Source organism: Aspergillus mulundensis, assembly GCF_003369625.1.
Source record: "Aspergillus mulundensis strain DSM 5745 chromosome Unknown scaffold_23, whole genome shotgun sequence".
Taxonomy (NCBI): Eukaryota; Fungi; Ascomycota; class Eurotiomycetes; order Eurotiales; family Aspergillaceae; genus Aspergillus; species Aspergillus mulundensis.
The window spans coordinates 45,481-60,640 of record NW_020797911.1 but is presented as its reverse complement, the minus strand read 5'-3'; positions in this window follow the sequence as shown (position 1 = coordinate 60,640).

The following is a 15,160-nucleotide window of genomic DNA, read 5'->3' as shown; positions in this document are numbered from 1 at the left end:
TTTAATAATACAAGCGCTTTAACTTTGTTTGTAATAACTATTTATTTTAATAAGAAAATATTTTTTTTAAAAGCCTAATAAAAAAAAGCCTAAAAATATTTTTTTAAAATTTAAGAAAAATCCTAGCTTTTTGTATTTTAAAAAAACAGTTTTAAATATTATATATAATTATTAAAAGTAAAAAAGTGCGTAATAAAGTTATTAATATAAACATGTAAAAATACTTATAAGGCCTAAAAGTAGTTATTTATATTTTATTATATATAAGTAATGCTATTAATAAATCTTATAAAATATATAAGTAATATTTTTTAACCCCTATAAAAATTACTATCGCGTATATTTAAGCTAAAGGGTAAAAAAATTATTAATAAAATATTAATATAATATTAATTATAAAAATAAAATTATCCCTGGCTATTTCCGCGAGTATTTTTACTTATATAAGCAAAAAATATATATTTTTAATTTATTATTTATTTAAATTTTATATATCTTACACTAGGCGGCTAAAACTTTTATTAATTTTTTTAAGCTTATAAATTATAAATACTAGCTAGAATATTAAGGCAAAACTAGTTATTTATTTTATTTTTTTTTATTAATATAGCTTGTTATATACTTTATTAACTTTTTATTAATTTTAATAAGCTAAAAAATAAACCTTTATTACCCTTTTTTTAAAATAGTTTTTTTATTCTAGCTTAAAGTGCATGCGTATTTAATTTTTTTTAAAAATATTTATTATTTATTTATTTATTTATATATTTATAAATTTTTATACTAAAGCTTTAAGTACCACTACTACTTTTATATTTTTATATATAATAATATTATTAGGTAGTTTTATTTTTAAGAATTTATTTACTATTAAAAAAGGTATAAAAGGTTTATATAACTTTAGTAATAACTTTATTAATATAAAAAAAAATATTTTTTACGCATAGTTATATTTATAATATTTAGTTAATAAATTTTAAAGGCTTTAAATTTAAATAACATGCCTAGCCTTATGCCCTTCTCTAATAATACTAAAATATTTATATTATTAATAATAATAATAAAGTTAAAATTATTATTTATTATATAAATATATAAAAATAACTATTTTTACTAGCGCGGTTTAAATAAATAATTTTTATTACTTAAAAAATTTATACGCGACTATACTAGGATTTTTTTAAAAAAATATAGTTATATTATTATTTAATTTATAATATATATTTATTATAGTTAGTAATAATATAAACATGGTATAATAATACTAAGCTTTATTATATTACTATAAGCAGTAATTTAAAAAATTTTTTTACTAAAATTTACTATAGCGCCATGTAAAGCAAGGCTATTAATATTAATTAATAAATTAGTTTTTAAATATAATATTAGGTGTGCCTTTATTATTATTTTTATTATTATATTTTTAAAATACTCCCGTGTGTTTATTTAGCTTTAAAATAAATTAATAAATATATAAATTAATTTATAAATTTTATATTAATTTTTTATAATAAAATTAATAATAGGCACTAGTGTACTAAAACTTTTAAATAATTTTATATTAAAAATACCTTATTTATTAAGGTAAGAGGTAATTTTAAGTTAATATAAATTTAATAAAAAGCTTTATTAATAATAAAGAATGCTTTAGCTAAAATATATTTTTAATTTTTAAAAAAAAGTTATAGTAAAATAATAAAAATAGGCTATAATAATTTTATAATTAAAGTATTTAATAAAAAAAATATATAATATATAATAAAGTTATTACTAGTATATATAAATAGGTGCTCGTGTAGCTTATTATTTAACTAAAAAATAAAGTAACATGTATAATAGCTAATTTTATAAGGTTTTTTAAGCTTATACTTTTTTTAAAAAAGTTTTTTATTACTTAAAACTTTTTAAAAGTTATATGCTTTACCACCTATAAAGTTTTTTTATATTACTTTTTTTAGGTCCAGAGTAGCAAACTTTTTAAAATTTATATAATAAGTATAGGAGCAATAATTATTATTAATATTTTTTTAGTTATTATTTTATTAGGGCTATTCTTAGTTTGGCTATTAATAATACTATTATTAAAAAAATTAAATATTTTCTTGTGCTTGCTAAAAATACTACTAGTTTTAAAAATATTACTAAGGGTATTACTAATTTTAAGTATAATAATTTTAAAAGTTTTGCTAATTCTGCGGGGGCATTTAAATATTTTAAATATTATTTATTTAATTTAACTAATTATTTTGCGGTGTATTAGCCAATAAGTCCTATTTTTATTAAAAGTTTTTTTATTAACTATAGTATTAAGGGTTTAAATTATATTAATAAAAAGGTTTTTATACAGGAGCTTGCTAGGGTTAGGTTTAATTATTATAAAAATATTATTTAATATATTTATAAAAGGCTTATACTAGTTAACATGCCTGCTATAATTAAAACTTATTAAATTAATTAATTTACTTTTTTTATAAAATACCTATAAATTTTAAAATAATTATATTATTTTTTTAATAGCTTATTAATAATATCTTGCAAGGAAATATTTAAATTTTTTTAAGCTTTAAGTACTAGTAAAAATTTATAATTAAATTTTTTATACTACTTAGCTAAAGCTATTATATTAAATATATAAGTAATAAGTAAATACCTAGCTTGTATATTTATTATTATATAATATAAATTATTTAGCCTAAATTTTACTTTACTAGCTAGTAGCTTAAATTTTTTTAAGTTATTTATACTAGTTTTTAATATTATTAAATATAGTTAATTTTTTGCGTTAAACTTAATTAAGCTTTAAATTATATTAATATACTATTTTATTTTATAAATATATTTTTAAGTTTTAATATATTTTAAAAATATTTTTAGTCTCCGAGGCACTATAAATTTAAGTTATAAATATATAAATATTATAAAAATAAGGCTTATTATTATATTTAACTTTTATACTAAAGCCCTAATTAAGTGGTATATTTAAATAAAAAAATTTAATATTAGCTACTTTTTAATAAAAGGATTTAGTATTTATGCCCTGCTACTTACTATTTATAGTATTTTTATTAAAATTAGTGTTTATTACCGCCTGTGCTATTAATATAGCTAATATTATTAGCTATTATTAAAAAAATTTAGTAAAACTAGTATTTATACCGCTGCTAGCTACTTTTTTAATTACTTTATTTTTTATTATATTATTACTGTTTATAGTATTTTTTAATGCGGATAAAGACTTTAAAAGTAAAAAATATGTATTCTTGTTCTTAGTAAAAATATTTTTATTTTTTTTATAGTTTTAAAAGGATTATAAAATATTTAATAAGTTAGTTAAAGATAAAATAATTAAGGACAGTGGCCTTTCTTTTAATAATTTTTTAAAGCCTGGTATTTAAAAAATATTAAGTAAAAAAATATAATATTTATGCCTATACTAACTATAGTTAGTTTTACGGTAGGAATAAAAAACGTAAATATAGTAAATATAAGGTATAAAGGTATTAAAAGTTTTAATTTATTATACTTAAATACTAAAAACATACTGTTTTTTTTAAAAAAAGCAAAATTTAAATAAAAGTTAATAATAGCTATAAATTATAGTTTTTTATAAGTAGTTATTAGGCCTTAAGATTAATAAATCTAGTTATTAAAAATTTTTTTATAAAAATATACTTTAACCAGTCTTTACTAATAGTAGTAGGCTTTTTATTTAAATAAAATAAAAAAATAAACTTTACTTAAGTTAAATGCTTTAATAAGATTTTACTAATATATTTATACTAGGAATAATAATAAAAATTATATATATTTATAAAAGTTTTATATAAATTATTAAAAAATAATTATAATAGTATAAGCAGGAAAGGTTTAATAGCTTAAGTAAAAAAGGTTTTAATAGCTAGAGTATATAAGCTAAATATATAATATTAAATATATAATTATAAGGTAAAATTAAATAATTAATTTAGTAACTAATTTTATTTAAATTTAATAGTTAAAAGAAACTCCTAAAAGTTTATAATATTATAATTTTTAGCTATCAGGCCACCTAGTTGCTTGGCTGGTTAGTTAAAAAAAAACTTAGGGAATTAAAAATTATAAAAAAGAAAACTTAGGGAATCAAGAATTATAAAAAACTTAGGAAATTATGTTTTTATATAAAAAGATTTAAAGAGTTAAGGAGCTAAATAAAGAAAATAGTAAAGGTTTAATATTAAAAGTTAAGGCAGTAATAAAGGCTTATTAATTAAACTTTTATTATAATAAAGGCTTGTTAACACTCCTAATTTTTTTAAAGTTAAAAATTTAGCCTTTAATTATAATTAAAAACATGCTATTATTATAGTAGTAATGGCCAGGCAATACCTAGGAATAAAGTTATATAACTAAAAAAAATATTAATAATTATTTAAAAATAGCCTTAAAGCCGACTAACTACTCTAGGTAACTAAAACATAAGTTAGCATCTATGGGATCTCCAGGAGATCAACCACAACATATAAGTAAAAAAAAAATATAATTTAAGGGTGTATAAATAACAAGTTTATATATAATTATAAGGTAAAGTTAAATAATTAAAATTTGGCTATTCTTGCCTAAGTTTAGTAACTAAAAGAAACTTTTAATAGTTTATAATATTATAACTCGCGTTATTAGGCCGTCAGGCCACCTAAGTAAAATTGCCTGGTTAATTAATTAAAAAAATAAAAAAAATAAGTATCTGCAAACTTATTAAAAAAGAAACTTAAAAATAGTTTTTATATAAAAAGTTTTAAAAAGTTAAAAAATTAAATAATAAAAATAGTAAAGGCCTGGTAATAAAAGGTAATAATAATAAAGGCTTGCTAAGGCTTTAAAACTTTGTTATAAAAAGGCTTGCTAACTTTAAAACTTTTTAAAGTTAAAAAGTTAAAAATTTAGCTTTTAATTATAACCAGGAGACATGCTACTATTATTATAGTAATAAATAGGTAATACCTAAAAAAAAGTTATATTACTAAAAAAAATACTTAATAATTATTTAAGGATGGCGTAGGGGCCGACTATCTTTTATTTATATAACTAAGCTAGATCACGTGGTATGGCATCAGCCATCAACCACAACACTTAATAAATAATTTTTTTAAATTAATAATATTTTAAAATAAACCCCGGGCGTGATTTCTTAGTAAAGTAAAATTATAATATTATAATATTAATAATATTTAGCATGGCTTTAATAATAATAACCATAATAATATTAATATTAATAGGTAAGTTTAGTAGTATTAATAATAAAAGGTATAGTAATTTATAAAATTTAATAATATTTATTATTTTTTAGTTTTACCACGGTGGTAGCTAGTTAATAATAAAGTTAAAATTAAATTTAGCTTTAATAAAAAGGTGGTTAAATTTTTTTTAAAATATTAATAATCTAAATTTAGTAAGCCTAGTTTTTAAGACCTTATAAAATTAAGTATAAATTAATTATAAAGCTTAGTACCTTAGGTTCCCTAGGATTAAGTTTAATATTAAACTTATTAATATTAAGGTATTTTAATATTAAAAACTTAATAATAAAGTTATTAATAAGGCATGCTATAGCGGGTTTTAAAATTACCTTATTTATATATTTTTTAGCCCCTTTATTATTTAAATTAGGGGTATAAATATTTAAGTAAATAAAAGTTATTTTAAAAGGCCTAGTTTATATAGGCAAAAAATAGTAAGGGCGGAAATTACTAATAAACTAGGTTTTTAGCATTTTTTATTTTAGTAAAATAAGGCTAGTGGCTAGGGAAAAAAAGGTTAGGTAAAAGTTAAAAAAAATACTTTTATAATAATAATTTTTAAGTAAATTTAATAATATAAAAAATATAAAACTTTAAAGCTTTATATAATATAAGCTTTAAAAATTTATATAAAATAAAAAATATATACCGCGGGTCTAGGTAATTTAGGTAAAAATAAAAAAAATAAAAAATAATAATATATAAAAGTTTTTATTAACTTTAAAATAAAAATAAATTTTATAAACTAGTACTAGGCAAAGTCTTATTTTATATAAAATAAAGAATTAGCTTATAAAATATATATAATTAATAGCTATATAATAATATTTTATAAAAAATATATACTTATAGTTTATACTAAAAATTTTACATGTAATATATAATATTATTAATAAAGCTTTAAAATTATTAATATTATTAATTATAATATAATTTTAGGGTTTTTGTGGCTTTTAACTATAATATCTACTTTAAATTAATATATTAATAATTAAATATATAGTTAAAAAGTAAAGTATAATTTTAAATACTTATAGTATATAATAATAATATAAAAATATATTATTAAAATTATTATAAAAGTTAAAGTACTCTTGGTATAAATTAAATTAAGTTATAACCTAATACTAAGCCTTACGCAAATATATAATAAAAATTTTTAAAAAAAGTTAAATATATTTATTAAAAAGTTTTATAAAAGCTTTAATACTATTTATATTTAAAAAAATAATAATTTATATTTTTATATTGATTATTAAGGTTTAAATATTATTATAATTAAAAATATATACCCTTTACAATTACTTAATATAATCCTTAATTAAGTAAAAAAATAATAATTATATAGCTTAATTTATATAATATATATTATAAGCTTTAAATTTAGAAAAAAATAAGTAAAAATAGTATTTAAAACATGTTTTAAGCTTTATAAATACTACGTTATACCTTTTAAATTAATAAATATATTAATAATATTTTAATTTTATATAAACCACGCCCTAGCTAGGCTAATTAATATAATTTATATTACTTATTTAAATAATATTTTTTTTTAAAAAAATAAAAAAAATAAATAATATATATAAATAATTTTTAAAAAACTACATAATTTTAAGTTATATATAAAAATTTAAAAATACTTATTTTATATTAAAAAAATTAACTTCTTAGGCTTTATTATAACTATTAATAAAATTAAAATAAAGTTAAAAAGGGTTTAAATTATTATAAAGTAGTTAATATTAAAAAAAATATAAAAAAAGGTAATATTTTTTTTTAAAATTTTATAGCTTAAGTAGCTTTTATTAAAATATTTTAATTTAAAATTATATATATAATTATAAAATAATACCTTAGGGTATATTATTACTAAAATATTATTTTAATTAATAAAAAATATATAATAATATATAATTATTTTTTAATTTTATAAGTTAAAAAACTTAAAAACCTATTATAAAACTTATACTTTAAAATACTTATAATTATAAAATATTTTTAAGTTTAAAAATATTATTTTAAAAATAATAAGTTTTTTATTTAGGTGCTTATAAACTATAATAATTTATAATAATTTATAATAATTTATAATAATTTATAATAATTTATAATAATTTATAATAATTTATAATAATTTATAANTTTATAATAATTTATAATAATTTATAATAATTTATAATAATTTATAATAATTTATAATAATTTATAATAATTTATAATAATTTATAATAATTTATAATAATTAAAAACCTAACGCAAAGATAAGCGTGCTAAGCCAAAAAACTTATAATTTTTAATTTTATTATTAAGTATTATTTAAATATAAAAAACCTAGTAAGTACTTTAAATAAAAAAGTAAATTATATTTTTTTTTAAAAAAAAAGCCGCAGGCGGGATAGCTTTTTATAAATTATAAAAGTAATTAAATAATTTAATACTATTATATTTAAATTTAAGTTATAAATTAATATATAAGTAGCTATAATTAATAAAAACTAATATATAAATAAATTATAATTAAGCATTAAAAAATTATTATAAGTAGCCTAAGACTATAATAAAAAATTTAAAAAAATAAATAATAATTTTACAAATTTAAAATATATAAAAAATTTTAAGTATTAAAAAGTAATAAATAATAGTTTATTATATTTTAAAAATTAAGTTTATATACTAAAGTTAGTAATATTATATAAAAAAATTATAAAAATAAATTTTAATAAATTTTAAGGTAAATACCAAGGTATTAATATAATTATTATAAATATTTTATAAAGGTATTATTGACTAAATATAACTAATATATTAAAAAGCATGTTAAAAAATATAAAAAATATTAATAATTTATAATTTATAAATATAAGTTATATAAACTTTTAAAATTATTAAATTTACTAAAAGTACTTATAAAATAAATTAATATAAATTTTATTATTAAATTACTATTTATAAAATATAATAAGCACGTGTATAATATTATTTTAGTAATAATTAAAATATATACTATATTTATATAATATATTTTTTACTTAAAAAGTATTAATATAAAATAACTTATAAATACTTTTATAAATAATATTTTTTATTTTATTAACATATTAAAAAACATGGTTAATGTTGTGGTAGCGGACAGGCGACACCTGAAAGAAAGTTATATAACTAAAGAAGATGCTTGATGATTGTCTAAGGATGGCGCAGGGGCTGACTATCTCCTATCTATGTGACTAAGCTAGGTCACGTGGGGTGGCATTATTAACCATAATAGTCCCCCCCGACTTCATGACTTTGGTTAAAGTCATAAAAAAAAGACAGGATAGCTAGGAAAGTCCTTAACAATCACATAAAGTATATTAGTTAAAAGGTATTAATAATAATAATAAAGTGTCGCCTAGTCACATGAATAAAAAAATAGAAAATTTATAATAAAGTAATAAAAATAACATGTAAAAAAACTTTATATAAATAAGGATTAATTACTTTACTTTAATAACATGTAAAAAAACTTCGCATAAATAAAAATTAATTACTTTACTTTTATTACTTTTGCAACTTAATATCTTCCTAAAAAAAGCTTAGCTTATTTATAAACTTATTAATAAGCTTGTGGTTTTTAACTAAATTATTTTTAAAAAATAATATAATAGTATTATTATTATATACTTTTATTAATTAGGTAAAAAACTTCTTGTATAAATATTTTAATACTAGGTGTATAAAATTTAGTAATTTTACCTATTAATATACTATTTTTTTATTATTAAAAATACTTAAATAATTTAATAGCTTTTAAGCATTTTTTTTAACTTTAATAATAAGTTTTTCTTGTAATTTTTAAATAGCTTTATTTATAATAATAAAAGTATAAATTATGTTAATAACAAGCTTTAAGCTATTAGTAATAAGGTTTATAAATTTAAAAGTATTAATTATTTATATTATAATTTTATTAGGCTAATAAGTTCCTAGGTTTTTAGCAAGTTTTTTAATAAATAAAAATTTTTATTATTTATAATTTACTACTTACTTTTTTTATATAAGTTTTATTTTATATTTTTAAATAAAAATATTTTTTAAATAAGTTTTAAGTGTATTTTTAGCCAAGGATTTTAAATAATTATAAAGTAATTATTTAAAAGTTACGTGCTATTTAATTTTAAGGTATTAAGTAATATTATTTAGTAATATAAGTGTTTAATTATTAGCTATAATAATAAAAAACTTTTTTTATTATATTTTAGCCAAGGTTATAAAGGCTTTAATATATATTATATATTTTATTTTAGGTTTATGCTAAAAACTTTATAAGTAAGTAAAGTTTTATTATTTAATATATTAATAAAAACTTTTAGCTTTTTTTTTATTTTTTTAAAATTTAATACAGGTTATTTTAGCGGGGGATTTATTAAAAATTAAGTATTATTATTAATAAATACCTAATATTTTAAATGTATATATAAAAATATTTATTTTAACTAAAGTATGTTATTAAGTTTATTATAAAAGTATTTATTATTAATAATAATAAAATATTTTTATTAATTTTTTTTAGGGTAATTAATTACTTTTTTAATTTTATTATTATAAATAAAAACTATTATTTAAAAAACTGGTTTTAGGCTAAGTATATTTTTATACCTTTTTTTAGCCTGGTTTACCTAAAAAAGTTTATTTACTAGTAATTTACTTTAAGTTACCTTTAATTTTTTATTATAGGTGTAAAGTTTAGCAACTTTAACTTTTAGTTATTAAATAATTTTTATTTTTACTATTTTACTTATTACATAAAACATTTTCTTAGCTTAAAAAGTTTTAATTTACTTTTTTAAGTTTTTAATTTTTAACTCTAGGCCTGTAGTGGCGCCTTTAATAAAGTTATATTTTTATTTTAAAGCTATTATAAAAGTTATAAAACACCAGCAAAAGGATTAAGATATAAAATAAAAATAATTAAAAAGTAATTAAAGATATAAAAAAAGAAAGTAATAAAGTAATAAAAAATTATAAAAAAAGTAAAAAAAGGGTAATATAATAAAAAGGTAATATAATACTAAGGTAACCTTTAAAAAAATGTAATATAATTATAGCTATATATAAATCTAAAATTATAGTAAAACTTAGGGGTAATTATAATAGCAGGGTAGTTAATAAATTATAATAGCAGGGTAGTAAATAAATTTATTAAATTATTAAAAAGTTAGTAAAAATATTTTTTTAAAAGGTTGGTGTTATAAGGCTATAAATAAAAAATAAAAAAAATACTTTATATATTAAGTGTTTTTACAAGGGTGTTTATAACCTTTTTTTAAAACTTCCTAGCGCGCGGTAGCTTTAGTATTAAGGGTTTTTTAATATTTAATATACTTGTATTTATTAATTTACAGGCCAGCATTATTAAAATAATTTTTTTATATTAATTTATTATTTTTTTACATTTTAAAGTAGGGATTTATAATACTAGATATTTTAGTATTTAAATTAACCTAATTACTTAACTAAGTATTTAGATTTATTTAGTATTTATTTTTTTGCAAGTAGTCTTTTAATCTTATATAATTAAAACTTTATTATATTTTTTTAACAGGTTTTAGGCCTGGTTTAATATTTATATAATTATAAAAATTAAATTTTAAATATCTTTTTAAATATATAATTAAAACTATTAAATAAAGGCGCTAGTCTAAAAAAAATTTAAATAATAAGCTAAAGGGCCTACTTTTTTTAATATTTTAAAAAAACCTATATATTATAATAAGAGCTTTTTATTTAATATTACTTATACTTTATATTTTTTATATAAGCATAAGTAAATAAAATTACCTAGTTTAAATAATATAAAAACATGGGTCTTATTATAATAATACTTTATAATTATTTATATAAGTTTAAGTACGGTAGCTATATTTTTATAATATTTAAAAATTTTTAATAAGGTTTTTATATTTTAAGTTATAAGTATTAATAATAAGGTAGTTTAAATTTTTATACTATATATAAGTTTATAAGAAAAATATTTTATTAAAGTATTAGTATAAGTATTTAAAATTACCTATAAGTATAATAAAGCTTTTACTTATTTATTTAAGTACTTTAAGCTTATAATAATATAATATAAAAAAACCTTTTGTGAAAACCTTGAGTAGGCTAACCAGGTACAAAACAAAGTACTAAGGGGGCTATTTAATAGGGAATTAATATTAAATCTTAAGGCCTAGGATACATAAAAACTAACTTTTAGCTAACTATTCTTTACTAGGGCGTTGGCCTTAAATACACTATTAAAATAGTAGTAATATTATTACTACGTGTTAGGTTAATATTACCATAACTTTTATTTTATTAGTTTTCTTATTTTATTAGGGCTTAGTACCTATGGGTGTAATAACTTAGCCCTTTTTTAATTAAAATTAACCTAATTTTTAAATAGCTTTAATTTTTATAATAAACATGTCTTACTATTATTTTGCTTTGGTTTTATGTTTAATTATTTAGTTTTTTTATTTAAAATAGTTTATTATTAAATGCGGGGTTATCTTAAGGCTTAAAATAATGTTTTTTTATTAGTATTTTACTTTTAAATAGCTTTACTTTTAGTGGCTAGGATAGCTATTTTAGTAAATAATAAAAATTTTAAGTCACTTTTTATTAATTTAAGTATTAATAAATTGTAAATAAATAGTGTTTTATAAATAATAAAAAGGTTAATATAGTTATTATAGTGCTATGTTATTAGTATTATATAAGTAACTAAATATAAAAAAATAAATTTTTATTTGCTTCCCGGTCTCTTTTTTTTTTTTAACTTTTTTAATTTTTTTATTTTATTTTTTTGGTTTTCTTATTTTATTTCTTAAAATTTAATATCTTATTTTTTTATTTTTTTACTGGCTATTTAATCTTATAGCACCTATAATAAGGTTTAAAATCTATTTCCCTTTCTTACTAAAAACCACCATTACTACCACTAAAAATGGCGACAGGAATAATAAAGGTTTCTTAAATAATTTAAAAGGAAAAAGCAAGTAAAAAAAGGGTGCTATAAATAGTAAAAAAAAAAAAAGCCTAAAAAAAATAAAAAAGCTAGTAAAACCCACAGGGTTTTATCACGTGTACTTATTTATTTAGTAATATTATAGTACCTAATATACTTTTAGTTTATATTAAAAGCTAGCAATTTAAATAATAGTAACATGCTATTTTAGTTTAGTTATAAATTTAATACTATTATATTAATTTTATATAAGACCTATTTTTATTATAATAAGACTTGCAAGCCAGTAAATTTTTAATATTTTTTTTTTTATATTTTATGGCTAATTTATTATATTCCTTAAGTTAAAGTAATAATAACAGGGGATGCCTATAATTTATAGCTTTTTATTAAATATTATTATTTTTTTTACCCGCGGACTAATAATAAAGGGGTAAAGCTTTTTTTAAAAAATAAAAAGTATTAATAAGAACAGGAATTTATATTTTAAATATATTTTATAATAATTTAATTATTAAAGGCCTTTAAAAATATAAAAAAGGCTTATTAAAAAGAATTCTCCCTTTTAAGCAAGGTAAAAAAGAACTAATAAAAGTTAAACCTTTAATACCGCACTAAAGTGCTGTTATATTATACCTTACTTTTTATTATTTAGCTTATAAATTTTTTTGCTACTAATATAAAAAATAATACTAAAGTTTTATAATTATACCTCTGTCTTTCCCCTGGTAATTTAGGCCATGTATAATAGTTTATTATTAAATTTTAATTTTAAAAAAAAGTTAAGCTTGCTTGCCGGGCTTATTTTATTAATACTTTAAATTTTAATACTAGATTTACTTATATTAAAATAAAGTTTTCTATTACTATTAAGGGTATTTAGCTAGGTTATTTATATACTTAGTTTTAGTAGTAATGTTTTTTTATCTTCTTACTTTTTTAAAATTAATATTTTATTTTATTTTTAGTGCCTTTTTAGCGCCTTAGTTATTTATTTTTATTATTTTTTAGTTTAGTTATGCTAGGTAACAGCTTGGTAATATTAGGGCCTTGTTCCCTTAATAATACTTTATTTTTTTTTTTTTACTTTAGCGCTTATTACTTTTTAGGTTTATAGTTTCTTATAGTTGCTTGTAGTTTAAGGCTAAGATAGTAATTTTTAGGTAGTATCTTATTAGGGTTTTTTTTATTTAGGTATATTAAATATATTTTAGCTTGGAATTAGGTCCTGTTTTTACTTTTAATTAAATAATAAATAACTATCTTGCTACGCTTGCCTTTTTTTATACTTTTAAATAAAATTTAGTATATTTATATTTTTAATAAAAACCTATTAATTATATTTTAAAGGCTATTCTTTTTATTTTACTAGGTATAAGTCTTTATTTTTAATAAAGTTATAGCTAATAATATTATTAATCTTTTATTTTTTATTTTTTTTTAAATTAGGCATAGCTTCCGTGTTAATTTTATTATACTAAGGCTTAAGTAATAAAATATAAAAAATATTATATATTTAATAATACTTCTTGGGGAGTAAAAGTTAATACATTATAAAATTAATTTTATTTAGTACTTAAAAAAAACTAATAAACTTAGGCTTAAGTTTTATTAGCACTTTTAGATTTAAATTTTTAGTGCTAAGTTTAATAGGTTATTTTAGTTTAAACTTTATATTTTTCCAGCCTTTATTATAGTAAATTTAATAGTATTTTATATTTTTTTTCTAGTTTTTTTTATATTTAACTTAAATTTTTTTAAGTTTTTTAATTCTAGCTAATATAGCTAGTACCTTTATTTATTTAAGGTTAACCTTAAACCATGCTATAATCTCCGGGTTTTAGCTATATATAGCTTAAAAGGGTAATATTTTAATAATAATATTTCTAGCATTATTACAGGTAAATTATACTATTTTAAGTAATATAAGCCAGGCATGGTAATTTTTTATAGTAAAATAATATAAGTATTATTTTAAAACCTGGTTAATTTACTTGGTTTATTTATTAGTTTAGGGGTAAAAAGCAGTTAATAAATATAATTTAGTTTTATAATAAAACTATAGCTTTCCCTAATATTTACTTATAAAAAAAAATTTTAGTTAAATATAATACCTCTAGGCTAGCCATAATTTAAAGTTTAATTTTAATAAAAAACTTTGGCTAGTTTATGGGCTTAAATTAATATTAAAATAAGAATAAATTAACATTACTTTATATAATAATTTATTATTATAAAAATAATATTAACATATTATTTCTAGTACATGGTAGGTGGTAGGCTAATAATAAAATTTATACTAATTTTAAAAAAAGGGTAATTTAGTTTTAGTAAGGTAAATAATTTTTTATAAGGTTAGTGTTAAGGTGCCATGGTATGTTAGCATGTAGGGTATAAATAAGTAAAAGTTTTTATTATAGCTTTTATTTTTAGCTAAAAAAACTTTTATTTTATTAAAAATTTAGTTTTTTATAAACCAAAATGTCCTGCTAAAAAATTATTATAATATGCTTAAATAATTATAGTTTTAAGCCTTTAATTTAGTAAAATATAGATTTAATCTTAAAAAGCTAGTAAATTACTTTTTATAATTAACTAGTTTTTAAAACTTAATTTTTTAGCTTTTTTAACCTAATTTTTTACCTTTAAGGCTTTAATTTACTCCTAAGTTTAATTATCCATAAATTATAATATTAAAAGTAACTTTATTAAATAATTTAATATATAATTAAAGTAAATATTTTTAATTAATATAATATTTTAGACTTAACACTAGGCTAAAACCTAATTTTTTTTAAGGTTAAACTATATATTTATGGTATCACGGTCTTTAAAATTAAGATTTAACTTTATTTTATTTTAAAAATAAAAAAATTTCCTAAAAATATTAAAGCAC